The sequence below is a fragment of the Saccopteryx bilineata genome, chromosome 2, assembly GCF_036850765.1.
Source record: "Saccopteryx bilineata isolate mSacBil1 chromosome 2, mSacBil1_pri_phased_curated, whole genome shotgun sequence".
NCBI lineage: Eukaryota > Metazoa > Chordata > Mammalia > Chiroptera > Emballonuridae > Saccopteryx > Saccopteryx bilineata.
Window position 1 is genome coordinate 378261043 of NC_089491.1, and position 12000 is coordinate 378273042.

Below are 12000 nucleotides of genomic sequence, written 5' to 3' on the forward strand. Positions count from 1 at the left end.
TTATCCAGGGAAGAATCGGCACCACATACAGATATGGATTTATTGAAAATGCAGCACTAATTAAAAACTCACCCAGCCTCTTGACGAGGTTTGGGGGGGGGGATAGTGCAATTATTTTATTATTTCCTCTGTTTACGGTTTTGTTGTTGTAACCACGACAAGCAAGAAGCCCCCCTCAGAACTCTGTCTTCAGAATAGAATTCTTCTTTCCTGAGGAGGGACTTAATGAGACTTTTATCTATGCAACAACAATTAAGTTTACAATGGCACCAGTTTAATTCACTGCTCTTTGTGATGGTAGGAAACATGCAGAACTTGTTTTCTAAATCCCAAAACACTAATGGCAAAGTGTTCATTGGCCATTAGGAGCCAGGTCTGGGCAAGGGCTATGTCCCAAATGACCCTGAGATGTCTAGTATTTATACCACCAATGAGAACCTTTGGCTTCTTTTTACAGTCAAGTAAGCAAGGGCATGGTTTCCCTGGAATCTATTGGGAAGGTCGAGATAGACAAGATGGAACAGAAGAGTACAAACTCCCATTTTGGTTGTAAGTGCTGTGGGAAGATGAAGTCCTCTCCTCTCTATTACAGTTATTCAGTTGGCCAATCAATGAACGCCCAGCCCATTGGCCTGTCATGGTGGAGCCCCACAAGGACATTAGAGATGAATTTGCAGGTAGATATTTAGTCGGGGCATAGTCCTGTGCTCTGGAGGTCTCCAGTCTAAAGAAACAGAGACAGATGACACACCCTGGGACACAGGTCCAAGACCACACACAAGGAAGCATGCCTACAAAAGAACACATAGATGAGGTTGTGCTGGGGCCGTGATGGAGTTAGTTAGAAATTAGCAATGGAAAAATATTGGTTGATTGTTTAAATTTTATACTGAGGCAGTTGTGGCTTAAAGAATGAGATCCAGCCTGACCTGTGGTGGCGCAGTGGATAAAGCATCAACCTGGAAACACTGAGGTTGCTGGTTCAAAACCCTGGGCTTGCCTGGTCAAGGCGCATATGGGAGTTGATGCTTCCTGCTCCTCTCCCCTTCTCTCTCTCTCTCTCTCCTCTCTATAATGAATAAATAAAATCTAAAAAAAAAAAAAAAGAATGAGATCCAGGCCCTGGCCGGTTGGCTCAGTGGTAGAGCATCAGCCTGGTGTGCAGGAGTCCCAGGTTCGATTCCCAGCCAGGGCACACAGGAGAAGCGCCCATCTGCTTCTCCACCCCTCCCCTTCTCCTTCCTCTCTGTCTCTTTCTTCCCCTCCTGCAGCCAAGGCTCCATTGGAGCAAAATTGGCCCGGGCGCTGAGGATGGCTCTGTGGCCTCTGCCTTAGGCGCTAGAATGTCCCTGGTTGCAACAGAGCAACACCCCAGATGGGCAGAGCATCGCCCCCTGGTAGGCATGCCGGGTGGATCCCAGTCAGGCGCATGTGGGAGTCTGTCTGACTGCCTCCCTGTTTCCAACTTCAGAAAAATACAAAAAAAAAAAAAAAAGAATGAGATCCAGCTTCCTTATCCAGAGACTTAAATTCAAACCCAAGACTGACTCTATAATATAAACTTGGACAAATGTCTCTGAGCCTCAGTTTGTCCATCAAGCAATGGAAAATATAATGCCCAACATCTTTATTATATGCGGCTTAAGTGTCTGTTTGTCGCTGATAGCTTATTGGTTGCTTGCGTAACTGTCCTAGCCAATGGGGTGAAGTTGCCATGGCTGAACACAAATTGAGTGGGTCAGGGGTAAGGTGAACATTTGTTTGCATTGGCAATCATCTGCTTTTGAAACAATTTAAGGCTGAACGCAAATTGAGTGTGTCAGGGGGAAGGTGAACATTTGTTTGCATTGGCAATCATCTGTTTTACATAAAAACTATGTCTTAACCTAATTTCTTTTAAGAATGCCTCCTAGAAAATACAGCACTGAAGAGGAGAGAAAAGGAGCTAAAGCTGCACAAAAACGGCTTTCTCGACAAAAAGAAACCACTGAGCAGAGAAAGACAAGGCTTGCTTCAGTCGCAGAGCAAATGCGTCTTTCTCAGCAAAATGAGACTGATGAGCATAGAGAAACAAGGCTTGCCTCAGATGCAAGACAAAAAAGCCTGTCTCGACAAAATGAGTCCCTTGAACAAAAGCAGGAGAGAAATGCAAAAAAACAACAGAGTAATGCTGACCGAAATGCAAAAAGGATTAAAACAGTTTCAAACGGTCAAGAGTTCGTGAAAAAACGGACGTAAAATTAAAAATAATTGATAGTCCTCTGCAAGGCAAGCTTAAAAATGATGGAAAGACCTACACAAGAAATGTTGTGTACAAAGAGATCTTTGACATGTGAATTAACATTTTATTATTTAAATCACCTTTATTTATTGAGCTAGCGGTGGCTCTTAAGAAATGTACCGGCCCTGGCCGGTTGGCTCAGTGGTAGAGCGTCAGCCTGGCGTGCAGAAGTCCTGGATTCGATTCCTGGCCAGGGCACACAGGAGAAGTGCCCATCTGCTTCTCTACCCCTCCCCCTCTCCTTCCTCTCTGTCTCTCTCTTTCCCTCCTGCAGCCAAGGCTCCATTGGAGCAAAGATGGCCCGGGCGCTGGGGATGGCTCCTTGGCCTCTGCCCCAGGCACTGGAGTGGCTCTGGTTGCAAAAGAGCAATGCCCCGGAGGGGCAAAGCATCGCCCCCTGGTGGGCAGAGTGTCGCCCCCTGGTGGGCGTGCCGGGTGGATCCCGGTCAGGCGCATGCGGGAATCTGTTTGACTGTCTCTCCCCATTTCCAGCTTCAGAAAAATACAAAAAAAAAAAAATTAAGAAATGTACCGCCAGTGGTTTCCTTCATTGCACTCTACTTTAGGCAATTAAGCAAGTAGAAGGGGGAAACCCCGTGGGGCACTAAGCAAAGGGGCGTCCTCGCCGCCTGCCCTGGGTAATTCAGTTTGAATTAGCAGACACCTTTGCACAAATCATTTTAATTACAATTTATAATATCTAGAACAGCGATCATTTTGTATGACTGCCGGGCTTTCTAGTATAATATATTGTTGTGAGAATTAACTGACGTAATATTTGAACATAGAACTGGTGAAGAGTAGACCCCGCTTATTTATTTGGTTTCTTAGGGTAAGCATTCATAGAATATAGTGCCTACTGGTCTTCAAGCCTCACTCTAATCTGTACACCATGCACCATCCTTTTCTCTATGCCCTTTTTAGGGAAACATGAAATCAAGGAAACAGCATGGACTTCTCAGCCAGAACATTGCCATTTGCTAGCTGGCGTCCCTGAGCAAGCTCTTTGGTTGAGGAGTCTGTTTCCTCACAGATTGGTTACGGTTTCTGGTTGTAAGAATTATACCAACTCTGTCTAGATCAACCAAAACTGGAATTTACTGTGTAAATATTTCTGGCTACCATAACTGACAGGAGCTGAAGAATCAGATTTGGAGATTTGACTGAATACCAAAGTCTAGGAGAGGAAAAACAATCTTCTTTAGCAGGACATTCTGGAGAGGAGGCCCACTGCCGAGTACTACCCAGTGGTGGGATTCAAAGGATTTAACAACTGGTTCTCCGCCCTAATGACCATTTTTAGTATAACAAAAACAACGATATACCGAAAGGTAGTTTATTATTTCATGCATTTAATACTTAAATAATAACAATAAAAGAGGTACACAAAACTAGATTGTTATGAGTTTTAAAATATTAGTGAAAAAATATTAAATAATACCTGACAAAAAAAACCAATAAAACTGTTATTTAAGATATTTCCACATTGCTTCTTAATTGGCATCCTCACTTGCAATTTTTTTCACCTATGGATGGAATGAACATGACTACGGACACTTAGAATAAGCCCTGGCCGGTTGGCTCAGTGGTAGAGCGTCGGCCTAGCGTGCAGAGGACCCGGGTTCGATTCCCGGCCAGGGCACACAGGAGAAGCACCCATCTGCTTCTCCACCACCCCCCCTCCTTCCTCTCTGTCTCTCTCTTCCCCTCCCGCAGCCAAGGCTCCATTGGAGCAAAGATTGCCCGGGCGCTGGGGATGGCTCCTTGGCCTCTGCCCCAGGTGCTAGAGTGGCTCTGGTTGTGGCAGGGCAACGCCCCGGAGGGGCAGAGCATCACCCCCTGGTGGGCAGAGCGTCGCCCCATGGTGGGCGTGCTGGGTGGATCCCGGTCAGGGGCATGCGGGAGTCTGTCTGACTGTCTCTCCCTGTTTCCAGCTTCAGAAAAAATGAAAGAAAAAAAAAAGAATACGCTGCTGCATAGATGAACATTAAAAAAGAGTAAGCGCCCTGGCTGGATAGCTCAGTTGCCTGGATCGTTGTCCTGAAACACAGAGTTGCCAGTTCTATCCCCGGTCAGGGCACATACAGGAACAGATCAATGTTCCTGTCTCTCTCTCCCTTCCTCTCATGCTAAAATCAATGAAAAATGAAAAATGAAAAAAAAAGAATAAGCAATGTAAATTTGTGATTTCCACATTGGGCAGCTGCCCAGGTGCCCACTTTGGAGAGAGCCCTGATTATAAGTGCCATTTTAACAACCAGTTCACTGAACTCAACAAAAAATTAGGTACCAGTTCTGCCAAACCGGTGCGAACCAGCTGAATCCCACCACTGGTACTGCCCCAAAGTGCCACCACCAGTCACATGGCCACAGCTGCTGCCACTGGAAAGGATGTCTAACCCTCCTTCCATCTTTGTGCCCCATTCTGCAAACCCAGGACCCTGCTGGCCCATCCTAGGCCACATTCTGAGAACTGACCACCATGGTGGGCAACAAAGAAAGATCTTACTTCCACCGTGTCCACAGTGTACTGCTCTGTACCCTTCCTCACTGACATGATCTACAGCAGTGGACTCATCCCAAACAGGAAGCAGGTCAGATGCTGGACTGCCAACCTTCCCATCTCATCTGTGAAATGGGCATTCATTACAGGACAATAAGCAGCATGGAATGACATGACATTTGTTCAAAAGTGCTTGGCATATAAAGGTATTCTGTTACTTTCCTTCTCTCTTTGATAAAACAAAAGGCCTGGAATGGTGTAGTTATCTAAGGATTTGGTCAATGTGCTTCTAGGTACTGACATTCTGAGTTTTCCACCTAGAAAGACAGCTGGGAAACATGGTATCTGAAGAGTGGAGTACCCGGCAAAGAAACAGCAGTGAGAAAGAGAGAAGAGGAAATGGTAAGTTTGAGTCTAGCTTTCCTTTGATTTTTGTCTTGAATTGACAACACAGCTCCATCTCTGTCTCATTCATCTTTTTTTTTTTTTTTTTTTTTTTTTTTTGAGAGAGAGAGGGGGAAAGAAATAGAGGAAGAAAAAGAAGCATTAACTGGTTTCACTAAATTGTGCCATTGGTTGCTTCTCATCTGTGCCCTGGGCTCCAACTGGCGACTTCAAGGTCGAGCCAGTGCCCTTGGGATTGAGCTGGCACCATTGGGATCCAATCAATGACCCCCCCGCACTCCCGGACAACACTCAATCCACTGCACCATCAGCCAGGACCTCATTCATCTTTAAAACAGGTCTAAAAATTGCCTGAAGTCATCGCTGCAAAATACATTTTTAGCGCATTAGTATTTGTTTTCAACAAAGAATATATTACCAAAACTATTTATATTCGCCATTATCAATTATTTTCAGTGGGGCTTTTTGGGGTCCTATTCTGAATGGGTTTGATCCTGTTAGCATTTGCCCTAAAACAAAAGTTACCCTAATATAGATAATTAGTTTAGCATAAACATATTTTTTTCTCTGCCTCAACTCAAATAGAAATTACTTTGGATTTTACAATTTTAGATTATCCTTACCATGGCTCTACTTTATCAAAGTGAATTGATTTCAATTGAAAGTTTACTCTACGTTAGAATCCTATTTTAAAAAGAGAATTTAATCTAAAATTCAATTACAGAAGTTCTGTGCCAAAGGAGCAGTCAACTAGCACTTACTGAATGCTCCCTGGTGCAGAGCTCTACCTAAGTAACTACAGAAGTCAAAAGAAATAGAAATATTGTCCGTATTCAGGGAGAGCTTCCAGTTTCAAGTGAAAAATAAAATTCAAAATTGGAAGGAACCATAAAGATTTTCCAACCCAGTTGGTTTCAAATGATACTTGCGTCTCAAGCTCTGGGCTTCTGAATATTTGTCCCCAAGGCTGGGGCTGGGGGCGGGGGGGGAGGGTAAGATGGGGCTAGGGCAAATCAAACCAAGCCAGCCTGGTTCTTTTTCCACTCATTCAGGCCAGAAATTAGGCAGCATCCCTGCTTCCTCTTTTCCCCCTGGTAGCTCACATCTAACCCATCATTCAGAATTCCTGTAAATTCTAGTTTTCCACTTTCTCCATCTCCCCAGTCCTATCCAAGTTCTAGCAATGATCCTCTTTGGCCTGAACCACAATGAGAGGGTCCTAGTTAGTCTTCCTGCTTCTTTGCTTGGCCATCAATCCCTTCTTCACTCAGCACCCAGGCCAATCTAATTAAAATTTAAGTCACACCAGGCTGCCTTCCTGCTTCAGAACTTTGAATGGCTTCTCACTGTACCAGAAATTAAACTCCAACTTTGCACCACTGCCCACAAGAGGCTCATATTCCACCATTTCTCATGTCACTTCCTTCTATCTTCACTTGAGCCGCAGTAAGCACCCATCAATTCCTAGAACTTAGAAAACCGATCAAGCCCTTTGCCTCCACAGGCCTTTGTTTGTTTGTTTTTGTTTTTGTTTTTGTTTTCTGAAGCTGGAAACAGGGAGAGACAGTCAGACAGACTCCTGCATGCGCCTGACCGGGATCCACCCGGCACGCCCACCAGGGGCGACGCTCTGCCCACCAGGGGGCGATGCTCTGCCCATCCTGGGCGTCGCCATGTTGCGACCAGAGCCACTCTAGCGCCTGGGGCAGAGGCCACAGAGCCATCCCCAGCGCCCGGGCCATCTTTGCTCCAATGGAGCCTTGGCTGCGGGAGGGGAAGAGAGAGACAGAGAGGAAAGTGCGGCGGAGGGGTGGAGAAGCAAATGGGCGCTTCTCCTGTGTGCCCTGGCCGGGAATCGAACCCGGGTCCTCCGCACGCTAGGCCGACGCTCTACCGCTGAGCCAACCGGCCAGGGCCTCTCCTCCACAGGCCTTTGTATCGCCGTTCCCTCTGCCTGGAACACTTTCCCTCTAGCTCTTCAAGTGGCTGGTTCTGCCTTTCCTTTCAGATCTCAGTTTAATTTTCACACATGCAGACAGCTTCTCTGACTACCCACCAAATCCAAAAATAAGAACCTTCTGTTATTTTCTATCACGGTGCCCTGCTTACTTCCTTTACACCACTGACCACAGTTTGTAACTGTTTTGATTATTTTCTTGCTTATTTTTGGTCTCCCCTACTCGTTTGTCAGCTTCATAGGAACCTGTATATTTTGCTCTCCATAATGGCCCAGCATTCAGCACAGTGCTGACACATAGACAGAAGGTGCCTAGTACAGAATGAATGAATGAATGAATGGCAGAAAGCCCTCATCTAGAATGTCAGAGAAGGTTGAGCAGAGATCTGAAGCCTGAAGGGAAAGTTAATAGGTAAAGGGTGTGGAGAAGGGAAATGAGGAAGAAAGCAGTCCAGAGAGCTAAAGATTCTAAGGCCAAAGAGCATGGAGCCTTTGAGAAACTCAAGGACAATTAGTGTAGCTGTAATACAGAGAACATATGGGAGGCTGTGGGAGGTGGGTCAGGCGGGTCAGGCGGAACCATCCAGCATCTCTCTCCTAGGATCCAAATGACAGGATTGAGAGCATGGGAGGAATGAATTCCCCGGAGGAGGATTGGAGCACTCTTGGCAGGAGAAGGGGCCCAACAACAGAAAACCATTGCTCCTGGTTTTCCTTCTACCTCTTTGGATGCTTCCTTTGGCCATCCTTTGAATATTGGCTTTCCTTGGATTCTGTCCATTTCCTCTCCTCTTCATACTGTCCTCACTTGCCTTGAGATGCCTCATTCATTCTCACAGCTCCACTGCCATCCTTCTGCTGAAGAATATTCCCAAACTATCTGGAGCCAGGTCTCTTTCTCTCCTTCTCTGTCTCTGGAGACAAGGAGGGAGAGAGATGAGAAGCATCAACTTATAGTTGCATCACCTTAGCTGTTCATTGATTGCCCCCCCTTGACTGGGGGGCTCCAGCTGAGCCAGTGACACCTTGCTCAAGCTAACAAACTTGGGCTTCAAGCCAGCAACCTTTGGGCTCAAGCCATTACCATGGGATCATGTTTATGATCCCATGCTCAAACTAGATGAGACTGCACTCAAGCTGGAGACCTCAGGGTTTCGGACCTGGGACCTCAGCATCGCAAGTCAATGCTCTGTCCACTGTGTCACCACAGGTCAGGTGAGCCCGGTCTCTCTCTTGAGCTCTAGACTTACATACCCAACTACCAACCTGATATCTTCAGTTGGATGTCCCATAGGCACTAATAGTCAACATATCTGAAACTGGCTTCTCCTCCAGGGTCCTCTGTCTCACCAAGTAGCCTCAACCTGGGAACTGGGAATTATTCCTGACTTCTCAAGCCCACTTCTAATTCAACAGCAAGTTCAGACAATTCTATTCTTTAGTTATCTCCCAGTTTTGCCTACTTCCTTCCATTTTCCTGACACTTCCCCAGTTCTTCTGTGGATTGCTGCAGCCTCCTCACCTGCCTCCCAGCCCCTGGCCTTCCTGCAGCCTCCTCACCTGCCTCCCAGCCCCTGGCCTTCCTGCCTCCCAGCCACTGGCCTTCCTGCAGCCTCCTCACCTGCCTCCCGGCCACTGGTCTTCCTGCAGCCTCCTCACCTGCCTCCCAGCCCCTGGCCTTCCTGCCTCCCAGCCACTGGCCTTCCTGCAGCCTCCTCACCTGCCTCCCGGCCCCTGGTCTTCCTGCAGCCTCCTCACCTGCCTCCCAGCCACTGGCCTTCCTGCAGCCTCCTCACCTGCTTCCCGGCCACTGGTCTTCTGCCTTCCAGCTCATTTTCTGCCCTGCAGCCAGAGTGAGCTTTCTAAAATGCCAATCTGCTCAAAGTACTTCTTTGCATACCACCCTTAAATGGCTGCCCATTGCCCTCTAGCTAAAGCCTACACACCTTAACAGCAGTGAAAGGGTCTTTACCAGTGACCATGCCTTTGTCTCTAGGGGCTTTCTTACCCTCCCAACACTGCTTAGCAATACAGTTCTTAGTCATACACAGAACTACTTTCAATTCCCTGAGTTAACCAAGTTCTCTCTTTGTGCACATGCTGTTACCTCTTCCCAGACAGTCATGTCCACACCTCCCCCCGCCCCTACCCCCATCTTCCCCAGGTTAATTCTCTACTGATTCTCCAGGCTTTTTTTTTTTAATTCATTTTAGAAAGGAGAGAAAGAGGGGAAGAGAGAGAGAGGAGAGAGAGAAGGGGGGAGGAGCAGGAAGCATCAACTCCCATATGTGCCTTGACCAGGCAAGCCCAGGGTTTTGAACCGGCGACCTCAGCATTTCCAGGTCAATGCTTTATCCACTGCACCACCACAGGTCAGGCGATTCTCCAGGCTTTGATTTACCCATCTCTTCTTCCAGGAAGCTGTGCATGTCCCCTAACCCTTAGCTATGTCTCCCCATATTTCTCTTCCTAGTACAATGTCCCTGACTCTTGGTTGCTTGATACCCTCTCTGTGTCCTTCACTAGACTGTAAGCTCCTTGGGGACAGGGGTTCCTTTTTCTTTTTGTCTGTGGTATTCCCAACACTGAGCAGCACTCTTAGCATATAATAAATGAAAGGCAGAAACCGCGGGCCGAACCAAGAACACAAGGCTAGTGTGTTCCAAAAGGGAAATTCATTTTGAAAAGTGCCTGGGTGCAGGTGGGCTAAGACCAGCAAAGGGCGTCAGCCCCGAGGGAGGGTTGGGACAGGGATTATACGAACTCGTCAAAGGGCCTTGGGCAAAGGCAGCTGTAAGATAACTTCTTCTGTTTGTGGTTGGAAGTGGCACCACAGCTCCTCAAAATTGTCTGTACCCTAAACCTGACCTGTGGTGGCGCTGTGGATAAAGCATCGACCTGGAACGCTGAGGTTGCAGGTTTGAAACCCTGGGCTTGCCTTCTGCTAGCCCAGGAGTTGATGCTTTCTGCTCCTCCCCCCTTCTCTCTCTCTTTTCCCCCTCTCTCTAAAAATGAATAAATAAAATCTGGAAAAAAAAATTGCACCTTGATCCAATTGTTCCTTATCAGCATCCATCTCCAAGGGAGGTTTGGGCCAGATTACTGAGTAGGGAAGTCGTCCTTGCTCCTTCAGGCCTGTCTTGTTCTTAAGAAAGATGGTGGCTGAGTAGCCATTTTATCTATCAATAAGTATTTAGGAAAATGCTTGTGCCTGACCTGTGGTGGTGCAGTGGATAAAGCGTTGACCTGGAAATGCTGAGGTCACCGGTTCAAAACCCTGGGCTTGCCTGGTCAAGGCACATATGGGAGTTGATGCTTCCAGCCCCTCCCCCCTTCTCTCTCTCTGTCTCTCTCTCCTCTCTAAAAATGAATAAATAAATTTAAAAAATTAAAAAAAAAATGCTTGTGTGATGAATCAATGGACGAATGAATGAAATAACCATTCCTTTCAGGAACTTGGTTGCTGTCATTTCAGCAGCTTCCTCTTCCTCAGTCCACTGATTGGCCACAGCCTGGTCAGCAGCCTGTGAGAACTCTGAACACCAGCGCAGGACGCTCCTTGACTCACACCCAGTGCTGGGAGCCCAGTCTTCCCTTAAAAGGCCACCTTATTAAAAAGTGCCTATGATGGCATTTATGAGCCCTATTTTTATCTATGTTGGAAAAATCTCGGCGTTAATTCCCAAGCCAAAGACATTAACCTCAGGAACGTGGCTGAGCGAGGAAGCATCCACGCGATGCCTTTGAGTCACACACAGCTTTGTTTTCCATGGCAAGTGCCTCTGTTCCTTCCTGTCCCTTGGCCTGTGTTTTGAAGGACCAACTGACTCTAAAAAAACTTATCCCATGTTCCTTAAAACTAGATCCTGCGGCCCTTAATGGTCTGTGAAATGGTGCCATCTTCCCTAAAGATTCTCTTAACTCTGCTGAGGCCCTCAGATCAGAACACAGAATGGACTGCCAGACATCTCCCCATTTATTCCAACCTGCTTTCCACCCCCATACCCAAATGGATATGAACTGTGGGCGAAGGCACTGCTAGCAGCTGGAAGGAAGGAGGCAGGGTGGTCAGAGGAGAGGGATCCCAATGAGCCTGGCCAAAGAAAGAATTGGACAGAAGCTACAGAAATAAGGAGAGTAAGCCAGCAGGGCTGGTGAGCAAGCAGAGGGCCTGTGCCAAGAAAAAAATTGGCTATCTTTTTTTTCTTTTTTACAGAGAGAGAGAGAGTCAGAGAGGGGGATAGATAGGGACAGACAGACAGGAACAGAGAGAGATGAGAGCATCAATCATCAGTTTTTCGTTGCGACACCTCAGTTCATTGATTGCTTTCTCATATGCGCCTTGACCGCGGGCCTTCAGCAGACCAAGTAACCCCTTGCTCGAGCCAGCGACTTGGGTCCAAGCTGGTGAGCTTTGCTCAAACCAGATGAGCCCACACTCAAGCTGGTGACCTCGGGGTCTTGAACCAGGGTCCTCCGCATCCCAGTCTGGCGCTCTATCCACTGCGCCACCGCCCGGTCAGGCAGCTTTTTTTTTTAATGTTTATTTTATTGACTTTAGAGAGAAGAAGGGAGAGAGTGAGAGAGAGACAGGAACATTGATATGTTCTTGTATGTGCCTTGACCAGGGATCAAACTGGCAACTTCTGTGCTTCAGGATGATGCTCTAACCAACCGAGCTATTCAGCCAGGGCAGGATTCGCCATCAGTGTGGTGGGGAGAGAGGGGGGGGGAGTGTGGAGAGAGGAAAATGCCAGTGAAGGAAGGAAGGAAGGGCAGACAGGAGGGAAACAGGAAGCAGCAGCAGAGACAGGAGGAATCGGGTAGTTTGTGGAGAAAGTGAAGAGGAGAAAG